Raw genomic sequence first — 21,326 nt, 5'->3', positions numbered from 1 at the left:
ATCAAATCCAAACAGCTCTTTGTTTGGAAACCTTGAGTGGGGCAGGAGCAGGAATCAGGACTCCCCAAGGCAGTCCCTTCCACTATGGAACATCTACATGGCTTCCTGACAACTGTTACTGAATAACTGAAGAAACAATCCAAACTATACAATTCATTAGCTCAGGCATAATAAATGGGTAAACAGATTCTTCAGTCAGTCCAAAGACTCTGACTATAGAGTGAGATAGATTTTTTATGTATTAAAAACAATTAACCAAATAAGGTCAATTTTAATTAAAAGAAAATAATTAACTTAAAAAGTTAAGTTAAAATTAGGTAAAGATTTCTAACTGGAGGAAAGATTAGAGACTTTCCAAGTTGGGAGTGGGGAAAGCAAACAGGTACAATTCCCTGAAATCAGAAAAAGAGGTGTCCCACTCCCCCCAAGTGTCTGTATTCAATCAAAGGAACATGTAAACAATAATTGATTGACCGCTATGGAACCAGTTTTCAGACAAGACATATGGGTTGCCTGAGATACATAATTGTGAGGAAACTTCTTGCATCAACCTTTGGATCTGATTGGGTGTTTTTGGTCAGCAAAATCTATGTCCTTAGTTATTGGTCTCTGAGCAACAGGTAGAGGTGGTCCAGCTTTCTAGCCACTCAGGGCTAGATTCAAACAATGCAATAAAGTTTTCTCACAATTTCCATAACTGAATAAAGTTTTCTCACAAGACAGAAACGGACTAGACCCATCATTGAAAAGAAAAGCAACTGAAGACAATCCCAAAGGACTAATGATGAAACATACTATCTACCCCCAGAGAAACAACTGATACTGTTTGAATAACAGACCGAAGTATGCTATTTTTCACTGTCTTTCTTTCATTGTTTTTCTTTTACTCAAGTCTTCTTGTACCAAATGACTAATATGGAAGTGTTTTGCATAAAAGAGGAAGGGGGGCAGCTAGGTGGCACAGTGGACAGAGCACCGGCCCTGGAATCAGGAGGATCTGAGTTCAAATCTGACCTCAGACATATAACACTTACTAGCTGTGTGACCCTGGGCAAGTCACTTAACCCCATTGCCTAGCCAAAACAAAAAGCATAAAAGAGGAAGGAAGGAAGGAAGGAAGGAAGGAAGGAAGGAAGGAAGGAAGGAAGGAAGGAAGGAAGGAAGGAAGGAAGGAAGGAAGGAAGGAAAGAAGGAAGGAAGGAAGGAAGGAAGGAAGGAAGGAAGGAAGGAAGGAAGGAAGGAAGGAAGGAGGGAGGGAAGGAAGGAAAGGGAACTGAGCCAGTTCCAGAATTAATGGAGTGAGAATCCATCACAAGATGGAGTGAGAATTCATTCAATTCCCACACAACTTCCACCCATTGCTTCTAGTTCCGTCCTCTGAGATCAAGCTGAAAAGATCTAATCACTCTTTGATATGACAGATCTCGAACTCTAAAGCCAGCTATCATGTCCCTCCTTCTCCCACTCTACCCCCTCCCCACCAAAAGATACATCCCCTCCTCAGGCTAGTCATCCCCACTTCTTTCAGGTAAGCCTCATATACCATGAACATGAATCCCTTCACTATATTCTTTGCCACCCCCTGCACATTTTCTAGTATGCCAATGTCTCAGCTAAAATGTTGTACCCACTACTGAACACAATACTGCAGATGTATTGACCAGGGGAGAGCCCTCAACATTACAGTTCTCTTCATGAAAATTAAGATTGGAGGCCAGATCACAATGTGGGCCAATATTGAACTTGTATTCCACTAAGTCCTCCCAATTTTTTTCAGATGAACTGCTGTACCTCCCCTCCTGACAATTTAAACTTGTGAAGTTGTTTTTTTTTCAATGCTACTCTATGAAACTTTACATTTATCACTATTCAGTTCTATCATATAATATCCTGCCTGATGTTCTAAGCCTGTCAAGATCTTTCTGAATCCTTACTCTGTCGTACATTGTATTAGCTCCCTTCTCAGTTCTGGGTCATTGGCAGATTAGATAAGCATGCCATCTTTGTTATTACCTAATATCATTAATACAATGTTAAGTAGCCCCAGTCCAAATCCAAATGCTCAGGTAATCTTCTCAAATTGACAGGAAACTATAAATAACTACTCTTTGTGTCTGACCATTCAGTTAGTTCCAAATCTACTTATATTATTTTCTAGCCCATGTTTCCATCTTTTTCATAAGAAAAATGCTTTACTACAATCTAAAGAAACACCATATCTATAGTATTCCCTTGATTTACCAATCTAGTAATTCTCTCAGAAATGGAACAGAGGTGAGTCTGGTGTGACTTGATAGAGCCTTAATTGGCTTTTCCTCTCCTCCTTTTCAAACATTCTCTCACCATCCCTTTAAGAAGGTTAGGGGTTAGATCTGAGATTGCGTTGGTAAGGGAGTTCTTGCATGAGGACTTCCCTCTACCAGTATAGGTTGATGCCTTCTCTATAATTCGTCATCTCAGAGGGTTGCCTAGAGCACTAAGAGGAGATTAAGAGACTTTCCCAGGGTCAAAGAGCTGGTATATATCAGTTGGTATAGTTATCCCTTCCACATTGTAACTTTTCCCATTACAGTTTCAATACATCACAGCTCAGCATAAGAAATTAAATGGGAATTTTTTGGGAGTTTTGAAGAAGCCACAGATGACATATGAAGACTAGCAGATGACACAGAGCCTATGACCAAATACGTAACCCAAGTTTTACGATAAGGTAGTATAAACACCCCATTAAAAAAAAGAAAAAAGTGGACTTCTCTGATATGAAGGGAGGGCCAAAAAATTTTACGTGGATTTTCCAGATGGCAGGGGCACTGTGCCCCTAACCCCTGTGATGTGTAAGGGATAACTGCATTTGATCCCAGGTCTTCCAGGCTCTGAGTCTTGTTCTCAGTGAATGCCCTGATACCTCTTTTTATTGATACCTTTTAGAATTCCTTTTTAGTGCTCTCCCATCTAGGCCTCCACTGGTTTCAGGGTTTATCTCTGGAGAATCAAATCACTCTGAATACTCCAAGTGAGTAAAGAAAAAAAAATCTTATGTGAAAGAAGAGAAGGATTTCTGTGCTTGAAATTCTTTGTATATTGATAAATTTAAAAATCATGTTGTATGAGTAACAAACTGCTTTGGTCTGTCTTTGAGGTATTTTGATGTTGTGTTTTGAAAATATTGAAGTTATAATAATGGCAACAGAAAAGGAACAGATACACAGCTTACACTCAGCAAAATGTCACTTTTTTAAAATCTGGCAACAGGCCGAGATGGTGACTGTCTTTTCAAAGTCCTGTGATGTTAAGATTTGCACAGTCCTCCTCCTCCTCCACCTCCTTCAAGAGCATTAAATGAAACAAGACTTTAGAAAAAGGGAACAGCCGGGACTTGGCACTGGCTGAGATAGGAGGAATACAGCAGCCTAGATCTCCAGACTTTGTAAGTGAGCCCACTCATTCAGACCTTGCTTTTTCACGTGATTACCATCTGTGCCTCCCCAGCTTCTTCCAACTCTGTGTAGGCAGCTCCTTGGATTCATGCCTGAAAGCAAAGCTCTACCAGGGCCCTGGAAACTGTAGTCAAGTAACAGACCTAACTTTTATTCCCTCCACTGGATTAAAAAAAAATGGAGATGATCTATTCTGAAGGAAGATTCCAGCTACCAAAATCAGTGTGCTGCTCAGATGGAGATAAATCTTTATGGACTATTCTTTATTCCTGTACACATTAACATTTTAATATGTCTCCCAAATAGATCATAAATTCGGAGTTTAAGGGACCTTAAAAGTAATTTAGTTCAATCTCACTTCACAGATGGGGAAACTGAAGCTCCAGAGAGGTTAAGTAATTTGCCTATGGTCATGCTGGTAGCAAATGGTAAGAACTGGGATTTGAAACAGGTCATTTGACTGTGAATCTAAAGCAGTACCTCTTTATGCATGCTGTAAGTTTGGAAACTCATTAGAGATTTTAGCAAAGGACCTGGGCGGAAGATCTACTGGGGAGACATTGAGAGACAATAGCTGAGTGGTTTTTATGGATATTCAAAAAAGGGCTTAAGGGACACTTTAAGAAACTGTCATCTCTATGACAAAATATACCTTGATTCTTTCTATGACAATCTCTTTGAGCTACTACTCCATAGACACAAATGACTGGAGATCATGGCCACCCAAGTGTACTCAAAGATATCTGTCTGGTTCCAGATGTACATGGACCATTTGTCCAAGGAGCCTTTTGAAGAAAAGGGGAGGGAGGAGAGCAAAATGGAGAGGGGGGAAGGAAGAAATAAGGCCACTCCACCAATTGTGTTAGTTCACATGAGAAATGCTCATTTGGAAGTATCCTCGTATCGTACGCATGCAATGAATACCTTAATCATTTTCTTTCGCTTTTCCAGCATCTTATTATCTCAATTGCTTAGCTCCATTGTGGTCTGCTAATTAAATACTGTAGAGGCACTTTCATGCTCTTAGTTTATACTTCTGGCATAGAAGAAATGGTTAACAGAAATTGAAGCTCTTCCTACTTATTTAAGGGGGTTATTTTTAAAGGGGACCTGTGTAATGCATATTTCCTTTGGTAATAAAACACTTTCATATTCTCTTAAGACATCCATGTCTGAGCAAAGCTATTAAGACTGTGCTTAAAGTGACTATGCACAGGACATGAACTGATACACATACAACTCTCAAATTAATTTCTTCTTTAAAATCTGAATCCTGAGCATACAAGAGCTAATGCTCATTTCCACTCTTTTATTCCAGCTGCTATCTCTCTTTTGGCACATGTTCCCAAGGCAAATAAGGAAAAGTCTGACAAAGGCACCTTGAACACCAGTTTTTCATTTAAACATCTCTACTTGAGTTAGAAATCTGGATAGGTGGCAGCTGGAAAAAATGAGAGTGCACTGCATAGCAGTGTTGTATAGTAGAAATAGTCCTAGATTGGAGTTGGGAGATCTGGGTTCTAGCTGTATGGTTATAGTTAAATCACTTAAGCTCTCTGGGCTTCAGTTTTCTCATAGGAAGGAAGGAAGGAAGGAAGGAAGGAAGGAAGGAAGGAAGGAAGGAAGGAAGGAAGGAAGGAAGGAAGGAAGGAGGGAGGGAGGGAAGGAAGGAGGGAAGGAAGGAAGGAAGGAGGGAAAGAAGAAAAACTTTTTTCTTTTCAATTTAGCTATAGGCAACATGATGGAAAGAGAAGTTTTGCATGAGTGGGAGGAAGGGACAAATTGAAAGGGGAATTTCTGACAGGGGTCAGATTCAATGGGTTACCTGCCTTGGTTTGGCCAACAGGACCCATGGTCAAGTGGGCTTGCTCCTTGGGACTTTTTTCTCTTCTGAAGATTACAACTTTTACATAGAAAAGTGGTTAAATTTTGATGGCTATTGTCGGCAATTTTCATCATGACAACCTCAACAAAAGTAATATTTGAGGAATAATACAAAATAATCCTCAAATTAGAAATATTCCTTTTTAAATGGGAAAGGGAAAGCAAGTTTGTGCAGACATCATTCTTTCTATGAATAGGGAACCACAGACTACAAGACCTGGAGGAAACCTGAGAGATCATCTGGACCAGGGGTCCTTAAGCTTTTTCCTGTTATGGAGCTCTTTGGCAGTCTGACAAAGCCTATGGACCTCTTCTCAGAAAATGTTTTTAAATGCATAAAAATACACAGAATTACAAAAGAAGCCAATTAAGAATCAAGTTCACAGACCACAGATTAGGAATCTCTAAATTCTAAACCATCTTCGTGATTTTTCAGCGAAAAAACAGACACAGAGAAGTGATTTTCCCAAGTTTGCACAGCTAGTCAATGGCATGACTGAGACTAGAACCAAAGTCTTCTGTGGTCCTTCTTCCACTGTACCATACTACTTTAGATACAGTATAACTTCATTTATTCAGCTCCTCCTACAGTTCTCTTGATTCAAAATATTTTTCTGAGGGACTTCCCCACCTCCTTGATCAGGCAACATACCTGTCATGTTGGAATTGAATGTTGAAAACATTCCAATGAACTAATTAAGACCACGGGATACCTCCCCTTTGAGATGACCTTTTTTGCCCTTCTCCCAAACCAGGGAATAGTCCTCAGACACCACTATGTCATCTCAGTTGCCACTTATTTGTTCAAATGTTTATACATTGGAACACATTTGGTCCAAACCAATTCATGTGTGAGTGTGCATGTGTGTATGTTGGACTGTAACATAGCGTAATCTATTCTAATTCATGAATCCAAAAGGAATTTCTTCTAAATACTAAGTTGAGTGTTTCAGTCTCTAGGCTGAAAGTGAAAAGAAGATGAATCTTTAAAATTGTGCTAATCTCAAGTATAAAAAAAGTATTAGTAAAGAATTTAACATTCCTTTTCTTTTTTCATATATATATATATATATGTATATATATATATATATACATATGTATATATATATATATATATATATATACATATGTATATATATATATATATTTGGGGGGGGAGTTAATCGAGGTTAAGTGACTTGCCCAGGGTCACATAGCTAGTGAGTAGCATGTGTCTGGGGCCAGATTTGAACTCTGGTCCTCCTGACTCCAGGGCTGGTGCTCTATCCACTGCGCCACCTAGCTACCCCTATTCCTTTTATCTTAATTAAGTTTTGCCACCCATGTACCTTGGCAAATCTAAAGCTTTTATTCCATCTTGAGTGACACAGAATGAAAAAAAAATCATTGATTTTGGCCAGAAATTATTAATCCCTTTCCAAACCCCATTTGAGGCTATAGGTCCACAGTTTCTTCTTTTCCCCAATTCCATATTTCTAATCACCTCAACATCATTCTCTATAATCTCCCTCTTTGCTCCAGTCTTGGAAGATGGGTCATCCTTTTCTTTACCAACACCATTCTACCTACTAGCATCCTGGATCCCACCCCCTCCAATCTCCTCTGAGATATTCCCTTTTCTTCCTCATTTTCAAGCCCTCTTTACCCACTGGCTCCTTTCCTCCTTCCCCAGCCTTAAAAAATGATGACAACAACAACAATAAAACTTTACTTTACCATGCTTCCAAAAACTCTTGTCCTTTTCTTCCCGTCACAGTCAAACTCCCAGAGAAACCTGTCTTCACAGTTTGGTTGGTTAATTTTATTGGACTTTTTTTCCTCTCTTTTTAAATGCTTATTTGTTAAAAGAGATAATTTCCTGGGTTAAGAGAGGAAAGAGGCTGAAATTTGTTATGAAGAAACAAAGGTGATTCAAAAGCAAAGCACATCAACAAAATACCTTTAAAAAGACAAAAATAAGTAAGAATAAATTAAAATACCCCCCAAAAGAAAGAAAAATATACCTCCATTTATTATCTTTTTTTTCTAATTCTCATTCATTTCTCAACCCCTTGAAATATAGTTTCCTTCCCACCACTCACTCTTTGAAAGGTCATTGATAAATCCGTTTGCCTTTTCTTAGCCCTCAGCTTTCTTGATCACTCTTTAGCATTTGACACTATTGACCACATTGCTCGTCAGTCTACTCTTTCCTCCCTGGGTTTTCGTAACATTCTTCTGTCACTGATTTCCTCTTACCTGACCTTCCTCTGTCTTCTTTGCAGGATCGTCAATGAAATCCCACCCCTACGTGTGATATGTATACCATGGCTCCACTGGACCTGCTCCTCTGAATTTTTTCTCCATGATATTATCAGTTCTCATGAGTTCAACTATGATTAAAAATAATGCCCATGTCTGCATAGCTAGATCTTACCTCTTTCTTGAGCTTCACCTCTGGATCTCCAACTGCCTTCTAACTAGTTTCCCATGGGTGTTCAATAGCTATCTAAACCCAGTATGCCAAAACTGAATCTTCGCCATTAAACGCTCCCCTCCTCTTAACTTTCTTATTTCTATTGAAGGAACTATCATTCTTCCAATCACTCCTTTTTGCAACCTAGAAATCATCCTTAATCATTATTCACTCCATATATCCAAACAACTCTACTTCCCATATGTTCCCCCTTACCTCTACCTATTTCATAACTATCCTAGGCCAAGCCTTTATCACCTCTTACCTGGACTATGGCAATAATCTCCCAGCTTGTTTTCCTGGATCAAGTTTCTGCCCTCTTCTCTAATTCATCTTCCACGTAGTTCACCAACTGATATTCCTAAAGCACAGGTCTAACCCTGTCACCTCCCAGCTCAAGAAGTTTCAGTGGCTTCCTGTTGCCTCTATAAATTTCTCTGCTTGACATTTAGAACCTTTCATAACTGGCCCCAGCATACCTTTTCAGACTTACTGTGCATCCCTCTTCTTCATAGACTCTACATTCAGTCAAATTTGTCCCAATTGCTATACTTCATACATGAAATTTCACATTTTCCCACCTCCATGCCTTTGTACTGGCTATCCCCTCTTCCTGTAGTATTCTCTTTCCTCACATCTAACTCTTAGGACCTTTAGCTTCCTTTAGGGCTAACTTAAAATCCACCATCTTCAAGAGGCCTTTCCTGATTCTTCCAGGTAGGAGTGCATCCCATCCCAAATTACTTTCAATTTACTTTGCATGCATCTTTTACTTACTTATCTGTAACAATATTATATGTCCTGACAGGATGATGTAAACTCTCAAAGGTGGGGACAGTATTAGTTTGGGATTTTTATCCCTGGTGCCTTGCATAGTGCTTGTCATATAATACATGGTTCTTGGTTAATGGGTCGACTTAATATATTGTTACAAACTAGGAGAAAAGTTATTCCTGAGATACTTTTAATCTATGAGAGATTTGTTTTAAGATAGTTTTTTTTTTGGTAGGTGATGGCAAGAGGCCACAGACTTAGAAAATGAGTAAGAGGACACAGAAAATTCATAATATCAGAGTTATACAAGTCACTTAGAATAATCTTTATTTTCTTACTGTCTAATTGGAAAGATATTCTCAGAAAATGGAAAAGAAGGGGACAAACATTTATTAAGCTCCTACTATGTGCCAGGCACTGTGCTAAATGCCTTATAAATTTTATATCATTTATTCCTCACAATAACCCTGTGAGTTAGGTGCTATTATTATTATTCCCATTTTATAATTGAAGAAACTGAGGCAGACAGAAGTTAAGTAACTTGGCCAGGGTTACACAGTTAGTAAGTGCCTTAGGTTGAGTTTGGGCTCAGGTCTTCCTGACTCCAGGCCTTCTAGTTGTTGTTTATGTGAAAGATCATGAAAAAGTAAAGCAATCCTTACATTCATATACTAGACAGTGACATTTTCTTGAGTAAAAAGTGGTTTCCTATTTGCCTTGGGCAAGAGACAGGACAGCTTTACATGTCTCCAAGTCTAGTCTTTCAGTTCAGTTGGTAGCCAATGGTGAAAGCCCAGGATCTAATTCTGAAAAGGGGCCAAAATGAGGTGTTAAACTAACTGAAAAAAAAATGAGCCGTCCCGTTGATTCCTTTATGAGGTGCTAACAAGTCCCTCGAGTGCATTAGAAGGGGATAAGATGAAGAATGTTTGATCACACCCCCAGGTGACCTTTAAAAATCAATTCAGTCAGATTGAATAAGACAGAAGTCAGTCTTGAAGAAGAACTCAATATGGAGTTGCAGAGAAAGGGAGACCTAAAGAAAGTTATGTGAAACAGAGTGGAATCTTCAGCAGAGGCTCCAGATACCAAGAAAAGGGATAGTATTCAGCAAGTGGGCACAAGGGATGTGAAGAGAGATGCTGCACTGCTGCCTAGTGTTTCACACTACCCCAGACCACAGACCCCAACGTGATAATCCCGCATTTCCTTTCTCCTTTAGACTGCCTCACAGAACCCTGAAACCATTCCCTCTGAGCCCTGGGCAAAAGTATTTACTCTTTATTTTAAACATGCACTTTATCTTTATAAACAGTGTTTACCACACACATTTGATACTCAGGATGTACTTGTTAGAAATGAAGTTGGTTGGATACAATTGAGAGGGGAGCATCCTCAGAAAAGAGAAAGAAAAAGATTTATCGTGGAGGATTTTTCCCAGGGTGATTTTTTCTCTAGCTGGGGTTCAGATCTGAGAAAAAAAGATTCAGAAATATCAAAACTATCATACAACTTTCCATCTAGGCAATGAATTGCAGGGTATGGGAGAAAGGTAGGAAGAGCTAGAAAAAACTACTCACTACACTGCACCACCCTACATTGTCCTAAGTTACTCTGCCTTCCTACACCATCTATCCTCAGCAGCATATACCACCCACCACCAAAATACATTCTAAAATGACTCGGGCTAAGGGCAGATCTAACAGTGTAAAGCTTGTTTTTGGTAAAAATAGGAAGTTTGGTGCAATAGAAGAAATGTGAGCTTGAATCAAAAAAGCTGGGTTAAAATGTAAGTTCCAATGTTTACTAGCAGTGTGACTATGGGCTAGACACTCATCTCTGAAGCTCATTCTCCTGATCTGTAAAAAAGGGATAATAATACTTGTACTTCACAGAGTTTTGTGGAAGAATCTTAATTAAGGTTGTGAGCTGTTAGTTGTAGATATTTGATTCTTCTCCATCTCCCCTTTTAGAGTCTCTTTCTTGCTTCTTGAACTTTTATCACTCTCTAAAGGAAGACCACCATATCTGCTCCCTACTCACCTCCAATCCCAGTTATTCCTGTTAAGCCCTAAAAAGAAATTAATCCCTGCTAAGGACTCTTGGAAACATTCGTGTTTTTTATTCTATGCAACTAAATTTAACTCAGCTACATAAATATTTATTTGTGTGTGTGTGTGCCTGCTAAGCACAGAACACTGTGCTAATTCAGAGGAAAATATAAAGTTTAGATAAAACTTAATTCCTGCCCTCATGGGGTTTACAGTGTGATAATTTAGGAGGCAGCAAGGAACAGCAGATAGTGTGTTAGACATGCTGTCAAGAATACGTGGGTTTTGCCAAGGAGAAAATACTACAAGCAGCCAGAAAGAAACAATTCAAGTATTGTGGAAACACAATCAGCATAACACAAGATTTAGCAGCTTCTACATTAAGGGACCACAGGGCATAGAATGTAATATTCCAAAGGGCAAAGGAGATAGGATTACAACCAAGAATCACCTACCCAGCAAAACTGAGTATAATCCTTCAAGGGAAAAAATGGTCATTCAATGAAATAGGGGACTTTCAAGCATTTCTGAGGAAAAGACTAGAGCTGAATATAAAATTTGACTTTCAAATATAAGACTCAAGTGAAACACGGAAGAGGTAAACAGGAAAGAGAAATCATAAGAGACTTATTAAGGTGGAACTGTTTACATTCCTGCATGGAGAGATGATATTTTTAACTAATGAGTCCTTTGTCAGTATTAGGGTAGTGGGAGGGGAAAAAATTATATGTATGTATACATAGATAGAGGGCACAGGGTGAGTTGAAGATGAAGGGGTGATATCTGGAAAATAAAATTAAGGGGTGAGAGAGGATTATACTGGGAGAAGGAGAAAGGGAGAAGTAGAATGGGGTAAATTACCTAGCATGAAACAGACAAGAAAAGGCTTTTACAGTGGAGGGGAAATGGGGGAAGGTGAGAGGGAATGAATGAATCTTATTCTCATAGGATTTTGCTTAAGGAGGGAATAACATACAGAATGGGGTATGGAAATCTATCTTATCTTACAGAAAAATAAGGGGGGGAAGGGGACAAGAGAGCAGGGGGTTGATAGAGGGGAGGGCAGACTGGGGGAGGTGATAATCAAAAGCAAACACTTCTGAGGAGGGACAGGGTCAAAAGAGAGAACAGAATAAATGGGGGGTAGGTTAGGATGAAGGGAAATATACTTGGTTTTTCACAATAGGACTACCATAGAAGTGTTTTGCATGACTACACATCTATAACCTGTATTGAGATGCTTGCCTTTTCAATGAGGGTGGGTGGGGAGGGAGGAAGGGAGAAAATTCGCAACCCAAAGTTTTAAAAACATATGTTAAAAATTAAAAAAAAAATTGAAAAAAGAATGTCTTGCCTATAGCAAGAGCTTAATAAATATTTGTTAAATTGGAAAAAAAAAGAATACCTGAGTTCAAACCCTTCCTTGGATACTTATTAACTATGTGACCCTGGGTAAGTGACTTAGTCTCTCTAAGCCTCAATTTCCTCATCTATAAAATGGGAAAATAATAGTGCTTACCTCCCAAGGATTTTATGAGGATCAAATGAGATAATATATGTAAAGTTCTTTGCAAACCTTTAAATGCTCTGTAAATATAAGTTTTTATTAGCAAGAAATGCACATATAAAAATAACTCTAATAAAATATAATATACAACTTGTGTTAGTCCACTTCTGTATCTCAAGGAACAGAAACATAATCACACTCACCTCTAAACTAACCACGGGAGTTATTAATAATAAAGAAACCACTGTGGAACATCTCCTCATTACAAAGTGATATAAGAGGACATGTGCTTTTGCCTCAGCACTATTCTTGGGTCCCAGTCTTGGCTTGGTTTTGGGGAATGAAGCTTCACCAGTTGATTGCAACTACAGGAATCTTGATTATAGACTGATTTGTAGAAGCCTAGGGAAGAATGGGGAGGAGCATGCTCCATAGAGTTTCACACTATGGTAGAAAATAGGAGTCTCAAATCCTTCAAAAATGCAAAAGTCAACAGTAGTTAGACAGTATACCAATGAAGACTAGTTCAAATAAAAACAAACATTGGTTGGTAGTATCTACTAAAGATATGTGTAGTTTCAATCACTGGGGCTCCATTGATGGTCCTTCCATCAGGTTTCACATAACAAATGAGCCTAAAACAGTATTACTATAGACTGACCATACTCGTGAAATCCAAAATAAAAGCATAGAAAATAATGCTGGTGATAACAGAGTAAATTTAGTGCACCCAGGAAATGTTTCCCACCAGAAGCAAGAGTTCAAAGTTGTTGTCTTGTTCAGTCATTGATGTCTGTTACTGCTTATCATGATTGTTAGCATCTGCCACTGGTGGAGAAAATGCCTCTTGTTGTCCATAGGCAGCCGGTAGGGATATTGAGGGAGAAAGGTTGCTTCCAATTGGCTGGTTCATCAGGGAAGTGTCAATGGATATCCTATCACTCAGTCTTTGATTGTTTGCTGTTTGGTTTTTGTTTATTTGTTTGTTTGTTTGTTTGTACTCTGGGATGATCAGGCTTGTCTAATAAATGTCTAATGAAAAGAGAAAGGGGTGGGTTGGGGAATATCTGTCTTCTCACATTCCTATACTGAGAGGGAAAGCCTACACATAGCCAAACCTTGCCTCACAACAACAGCTACTGGTTGCATAAATATATACATCTATATATGTGACTATATATGTGAATACATAGAAATACATAGAAAACTTAGCCACAATAGGATAGGGATATTCAACAAGGTTAGGCATTGAAGACACCTGGAGTTGATTCAATTGGTGAATCTCCCTGGCCTGAGTTGCCCATCATTTTCCATCAGCCAAGCATCATCTCTGATGAGATGCCTGGAAGTGATGTCGGTAGCCTGAGCCTTTACTCCTCCGAACCAACCAAGTCTCAAAGATGGTCTCAATACCTTTTAAGGAAATCTTAGCCTAATTTTCATGGGAGTGAGGGTTAGGATATTGCTCATGCCATATTGTTCAGGATCTTTAATGATGGAGATTGGGCCAGATGGGCAAAGTCAAAATTACTAAAAATCTTTGTTAATGCGAGAACATCCTTTAAACCCGACATAAGGGCCTGCTAAAGTCAGCTCTCCATGAGGTGGTAAGGATATCTTCCTTCCATAAACCCTGTCCTTCACCATTACAAGGTTGAATGCCCAGCAAGACATGAGCACAAGCAGCTATACCTGACACACTGTGACCTCAGTCTTACCGGCAGTATCTGATAGGTCCCTAGCCTCAGTACTGCTTAATATATTTACCAGATAGCTGCAGGTTTTTCTAAACTTGAAAAGCATAATATGTTTCAAACAGTAGGATTTCTAGAAATCATCCTTCAAGCAAGGGTAAGAAAAATATGAACAAATGAATAACACTAACAGTTTATGATAATATAACACTGAAAGGCATAAAAAATACCTTTATCATTTTACAAGTCTATGATGTAGGGATTGTAGGCAGCATTATTTTAATTTTGCAGATGAGGAAACTGAGAGACAAAGACATGAAGTTTACCCATCATTATGCTGATAGTAATTAGCAAAGTCAGGATTCAAGCCTGGATCCTCTGGCTCAGAATCAAGCCTTTTATCACCCTTTAAATTCCTGGGGCCCAGCACATCTGGAACCTTGTAGACACACAGTAAATGTTTATTGAATTGGATTACAAATATTATTTCATGTAAATTCAGCTGGACCTTTATCACTGCACAAGAGGTCATTTCTAATGGACCCCTGTTCCTAACCTTCTCTCCTCTTCTGAAGGCTTCCTACATCTTTGCTTCAGTCTCTCTTCTTTTTGCCCAGGGGAATCTTTCTACTAATATTCTTAATCTCTTTCCCTCTCTCTTTATTACCTCTTTCCCTCTCCACAGCCTTTCTCTCTTTCTCCTCCCCTCTCTGCTTCATTCTGTCTCTATGTCTCTATCTTTGACTCTGTCATTCTTTTTCTCTCTCTTTCTCTGCTTTCTTTCTCTATTTGCAGCTCTGTGTCTGTCTTCTTATTTCTCTCCTTGTGTGTCTGCCTATGTATCTCCATTTCTTTATATCTGTTTGTATGTCTGTCCCATCTGTCTTCCTGTCTGTCTCTGCCTGTCTCTCTGTCTCTGACTGTCTGTGTCTCAGTCTCATAATAATAAACACACACAGAGTTACAAAAATTCACTTTATCCAACAGGGAAATAGAAAGGAAAGTGTTTAAGAGAAAGGGGTATGGGTGGAGAGCAAGAGGAACAGTAGATTAAGGGAGGAACTGGTTAGAAGCAAAACAGACTCTTGAGGAGGGGGCAGAGTAAAAAAGAGAAAGATAAGTATAAGAAAATTGGATGAAGGGAAATACACACTAATCATAATTGAGTATGAATGGAATGAATTCACTTGTGTACAGTTGAGAAATAGGTGTACTCCTTTCTATCCCCATTCAATAATCTCCAGAGAGCTATCATATCTAACTTCTAAGATTCTACTCATATCGTTAACTTCACCCACAAAACAGAAGAGGCTAGCAGGATGGATTAGAAACCAGAATCCAATAATATGTTCTGTTTCTTGAACTGGAAACACACACATAGAGTTAAAATAAAGGACTGGAGCAGAATCTATTATGTTTCAATTTAAGTTTAAAAAAAAAAGAGGCATGGGTGGCAATCATGCTCAGAAGAAAAAGCAAAAATAAACATAAACAAAAATTGACCATATATTAGGGCACTAAAAATCCCATATATGCAGATAAGCAGAAATATCAAGTGCATCTTTTTCTGACCATAATGTAATAAAAAAAAATTACATTGAATAAAGGGTCTTTGAAGCATGGATTAAAAATTATTTGGAAACTAAATACTCTAGTTCTAAAGAATGAGTGGGTCAAAGAACAAACCATGGAAACAACCAATAATTTCATTAAAGATAATACCAACAATGAGAAAAAATACCAAAATTTATAGGATGCAGCCAAAGCAGCACTTAGGGGAAACTTAATATCTCTAAACTGTTACATCAATTAAAGAGAGAAAGAACAGATCAATAAATTGGGCAAGCAATGAAAAAAAAAACCCAGGAAAACAACACATTTTAAACCCTCAATTAAATATGAAAAACATAAATCTTGACAATTAGAGCAGAGATTAGCAAAATTAAAAGTTAAAAAAATTAGCTAATAAAACAGGAACTTTTTTTTAGGGGGTGGGAATAAAATAGATAAACCATTGGCTAAGTCGATTAAAGGAAAGAAGTAAACCAATTTGCCAGCATCAAAAATGAAAAAAGTAAATTCACAACCAATGAAGAGAAAATAAAAACAATAATTAGGAGCTATTTTGCCCAACTATATGCCAATAAAACTGATGATCTAAATGAAATGGAAGAATATTTATAAAAATGTAATTGCCCAGATTAACAGAACAGGAAGTAGAATATTTAAATAGTACTATCTTAGAAAAAAGAAATTGAACAAGTTATCAATGAGCTCCCTAAGAAAAATGTCTAGGACCAGTTGGCTTTACAAGTGAATTTTACCAAATATTTAAAGAACAATTAATTCCAATATTATATGAACTGAAAAATAGGCAAAGATGGAATCCTATCAAATTCCTTCTACGACACAAACATAGTCTTGGTACCTAAACATGGGAGAGCCAAAATAGAGAAAGAAAACTATGAACCAATTTCCCTAATGAATACTGATGCAAAATTTTTAAATAAAATGCTAGCAAGAGGATTACAGAAATATATCACAAAGATTCAACACTATGACCAGGCTGTATTTATACCAGGAATGCAAAGCTAGGTTAATATTAGGAAAACTGTGAGCTTAATTGACCAAATAAATGACAGGAACATCAAAAATCATATCATTATATCAATAGATGCAGAAAAAGCTTTCGACAAAATACAATGGCTATTCCCCTTTTTTTAAAAAAATACTAAAAGCGCAAGAATAAATAGAGCATTCCTTAAAGTGATAAGTAATGTCGATCTAAAACAAAGACTGAGCATAATAAATAAAAGTCAGAAGCCTTTCCAACAAGATCAGGGGTGAAGCAAGGATGTCCATTATCACTACTATTACTCAATATTGTACTAGAAATGCCAACTTAAAAGAAAGACAAGAAAAAGAAATCGCAAATTGAACTATCACATTTTGAAAATTGAAGTCTGTCATAGTTGATCACACAATGTTGCTCTTACTGTGTATAATGTTCTCCTGATTCTGCTCACTTCACTCAGCATCAGCTCATGTAAGTCCAGGTTTTTCTGAAATCCATTTGCTCATCCTTTCTTATAGCACAACAGTATTCCAGTATTCATATACCACAACTTGTTTAGCCATACCCCAATTGATGGGCATCCCCTTAATTTCCAATTCTTTGGAAAGGGGCATATTCAAGAGATGTTGCAAAGGTGAAATTGACAGACTTTCACAAAACACAGATATGGAAGCTGACAGAGAGTAAGGACTGACATCTAAGTTGCAAGTCTAAGAGATGGAAAGGTTATGATATGCCGGGCAGCAGTAAGAATGTTTAGAAGAATGGAGGATTTTAGGGGGGAAAATAATGAGTTCAGTTTTGGATATGTTGAGTTTAAGATGTGTACAAGACATCTGATTTGAAATATCTGAAAGGTAGTTGTTGTGGATGCAAGACTGGAGGACAGCAGAAAGGTTAGGGCTAGATAGGTATACTTGAGAATTCTCAGCATAGAGATAGTAATTAAATCCATGGGAGCTGAGGAGATTACCAAATGTAGTATAGAGAGAGATGAGAAGTGGGCCCGGGACAGAACCCTAGGGGATACCCATCATTAGTGGGCATATCTGAGATAAGGATCCAGCAAAACAGAGTAAGGAGTGGTCAGAGAATCAGAAGAGAGAGATATCACAAAAATCCAGAGAGAAGAGAATATTAAAAAAAAAAAGGCAATTAACAGTGCAGTCAAAGGCTGTAGAAAGGTCAAGGAAAACAAAAACACATGAAGAATAGTGGAGATGGGAGGCAGATTGCAAAGAACTGGGGAAAGTGTGTGGTAGGAAGTAGGAGTCTCTGGTTGCATACAAATTTTTCAAGTTTTGCAGTAAAGGGAAGAAGGTATATGGGAGAAAGGAAGTGGATGGGAATAGAAGAGTCAAAGGAACAGGTGTTTTTTGTTGTTGTTGTTGTTGTTTAAGCTTATCTGTTTACAGACAGATAAGAAGGAGCCAATAGAAAAAAAAAAGAGATGGATAAGAGGTTATGATTGCTGGACCAAGACATTAAAATAATCAGGACATGGTTAGCAAGAATAGCCTGAACAAGGAGTTCAGCTGTGTTTCTTTGCCAGAGCCATAAAAAGAAGTAGGTGATGATTTTGAGCTTTGGGTAGTAGAAGAAAAAGTTTAAGGGAAAATGCATCATATGGATTTATGGACAACTAAATTGTGGATAGAGTGCCATGCCTGGAGTCAGGAAGACCTGAATTCAAATTTGACCTCAGACACTTACTAGCCAAGTGATCCTGGGCAAGCCACTTTAACCTTGTTTGCCTCAGTTTCCTCCTCTATAAAATGAGCTGGAGAAAGAAATGGCAAACCATTCCAGTATCTTTGCCAAGAAAACCCCCAAATGGGGTCGCAAAGAGTCTGACGCGACTAAAATGACTGAACAACCATCGTAAGGCCTCAGTCTTTCCTGTGAAGTAGAAAGCTAATTCATATGTGACTACAATTAGGGACTGGAGAAGAGACTGAGACTTAATTCACCCATGCCTGCTTAAATATTTCTTAAAGACAGGGTAAAGACCGGTGACCCAGGAGGTAGAAGAACACTCTCTCATTAAGGGGCCTCAGTTCCTCTCAAGCAGTCTGGGCTCATTCCTGCAGAGAACCTGACTTCTAAAAGAATAGATCAGACTCCTCTCATACTCTCTGGTTCATTATGTCTCCCTCCGGAAGCCCAGGGAAAAATACTTGAAGCCTAAATTTAACTCAGGTCTTAGGTCTTCCCAAAAGCTATTAAGAGGACTCTGTCTAGGGGCAGCTAGGTGGCACAGTGGATAGAGCACCGGCCCTGACGTCAGGAGGACCTGAGCTCAAATCTGGCCTCAGACCAAGCACTTGACACTTGCTAGCTGTGTGACCCTGGGCAAGTCACTAAACCCCAATTGGCCAAAAAGAAAAAGAGAACCCTGTCTAGAAACGTAAGAAATGTATAAAGTAGGCCCGGTAAAAAACTGCTCTTTTTTTCAACACCAAAAAAAAAATATTAAAAATAGAAAAGACTCCTAAGCATGCATCACAATTCTTAAAGCATGATACAATAACCCATAATTCCTACTAACCTCTCTTTGAAGCTTGATAGTTAAAACATGAAGTCCTTGCTGTTCTTCAAACATGACATTCCATCTCCTGACTCTGTAACTTCTTCCCTAGCTATCCTCCATTCCTGGAATACTTTCTCTCCTCATCTTCACCTCCTGGGCTCCCTGGCATCCTTCAAGACTCAGCTCCAATGATAGCTTTTTTACAGGAGACCCTTATCAGTACCCCCGGCTGCTAGTCACTTCTCTCTGGGATTACCTTTCATTTGTACTCTATCTATCTTGTTTCTGCAGTTATTTACATATTGTCTCCCTCATTAGAATGTAGATGGTGTTTTTTACCCTTCTTTGTATCCCCAGCACTTACGTTATTTTCTGAGACATAATAAGACATTAATTAGTTCTGCCCAGTTTTAATAAGACATTAATAAATGCTTGTTGACTGACTGACTGATTGACTTGGTGGGACTGCTAAATTTTCACCTCAGCTTTTAGGTCTCTGAGCACTTGACTCACGGACCTTATCTTCCAGGAAGCCAGGCCACAGATTGGGCTAATTTCACAAAAGGTGTCTCCTTTGATGATTTCTTTCAAAAATCTTCTGCTGGGAACCAACCAGCACTAGAACATGAGGAGTCTTAGAAGCCTGTTGAAAAGGCTAGAACCATCCATCTCAGGATTGCTGTTTGGTTACTTCTGTGCAGGGAAACATAAAGCAAAAGAACTTGAGATTCAGTCTCCGGCTTACCCAGATAAATACATGCATTCTCTGCCATGTGGACGAAGCCTGCTCCCCATTCCATGAGGTGGCTGCTATTACCCTAGAAAACCTCCAACATTCAAAGCAATAAAATCTTTATGATATCATGGCAGGCAAAAGGGATGGCATTTTGAGGGCAGAGCATCTCACTTTTGAATCACAATATGATATATTGATATATATGTATGTATACATATATATATATATAATATATATGTGTGTATATATATACACATATATATAATATATATGTGTGTATACATATACACATACATACATGTATATATATATATATGTGTGTGTGTGTGTGTGTGTGTGTGTGTGTGTGTGTGTGTGTGTGGCCATCCACTCTGCCTATTTCTAAGTCTGGCTACGGCTTCAATGGGCAGCCAGGTGGCACAGTAGATAGAGCAATGGGCCTGGAGTCAGGAAGACCTGAGTTCAAATCCAGCTTGAAACATTTAGCAGTTGTGTGATGCTTGGCAAGTCACTTAACCCTGTTTGTCTCAGTTTCTTCATCTGTGAAATGCGCTGGAAAAGGAAGTGGCAAACCACTCCAGCATCTCTGCCAAGAAAACTCCAAGTGTGGTCACCAAGAGCCAGACATGACTGAACGACAACATTGTGACTTCAACAATGGCTCAAGAATGTGTCTGGTTTAGTGGTTCTAGAGGTCGCAGAAACTGGTTGGAGTGGAGGACTCCCAAATGCTGAGAAAGGAAGGGGTTCTCCCCTCCCACTGTTTCAGATAAAACCGTACACTCCCAAGGGGTGGGTGAAACTAGGCAGAACTAGTAATATGAATGAACAATTCAGTCACTCCTAAAATTTCCACCAGTGCCAGGCCTCTGAGACTTCTTTGTGACAACTCACGGAGGTTGACTAACTTCTTCCTGATCCCCAGGCCTCTCTATTCATTTTCTACTGAGTAATTTCAGACATTAAACTCACCTTCTTGTGGCGGTCAGATGAAGACGTGTCTACCAATAAGAAGGGGAAATGGTTCACTTCACGTTGAAAAACTCCCCAATTGTAATCTATGGCGGTTTATTTTCCTCTTCACAAAACTTGTGCTCCCCCCCCCCCGCAGCCCATTGTTGTGGACTTGTGGTTTTTTGTCTCTTTTTTTTCTCTTAGATTTTATAGCCCAACATGCCTAAAGCCAAGAGACTTGGCTTGGGGCCCCCCACTGAGTCAGAGTCTGGACTGGGAAGCCTAAACCCAGAAAGCTCCTGGCTCAAACCTTCTACTTTAACTACCAGACCACACAGTGGCCTGTGTTCAATCCATTGGCTGAAAGTCCTCCCCCCTCTTTGTTTGGAAAGAGACATTGTCTTGCATAATTTGACAACCTACTAAATAGTCCATTGTCTCCCATTTTGGGGAAGCTCAAAATAACTTGTTAGTGTCTTATGACTGATTACAGAGCTGTCATTTATTAGGTTCTAGAGCCACAGTGCATGGAGATCTCTGGGCTGATCTTCAAAACAGATCAATAATCCGCGTAAGAGAATTAACAACTTCTACTTTTTTATCATAAGTTGAATTTGAGGTGTGGGAAATACTAAGAATACTTCATCCATAGTTCATAGGCCTTTACTCAAACAGCACAATAGTTATTTGTAATTCAAATAAGAAACCAAGAGTAACCAATTATGAACA

This window comes from Phascolarctos cinereus, unplaced genomic scaffold (genome assembly GCF_003287225.1).
Source record: "Phascolarctos cinereus isolate Bilbo 61053 unplaced genomic scaffold, phaCin_HiC Scaffold_1;HRSCAF=81, whole genome shotgun sequence".
Classification (NCBI taxonomy): domain Eukaryota; kingdom Metazoa; phylum Chordata; class Mammalia; order Diprotodontia; family Phascolarctidae; genus Phascolarctos; species Phascolarctos cinereus.
The sequence above is the reverse complement of the archived record's forward strand: the minus strand, read 5'-3'. Positions refer to the sequence as shown.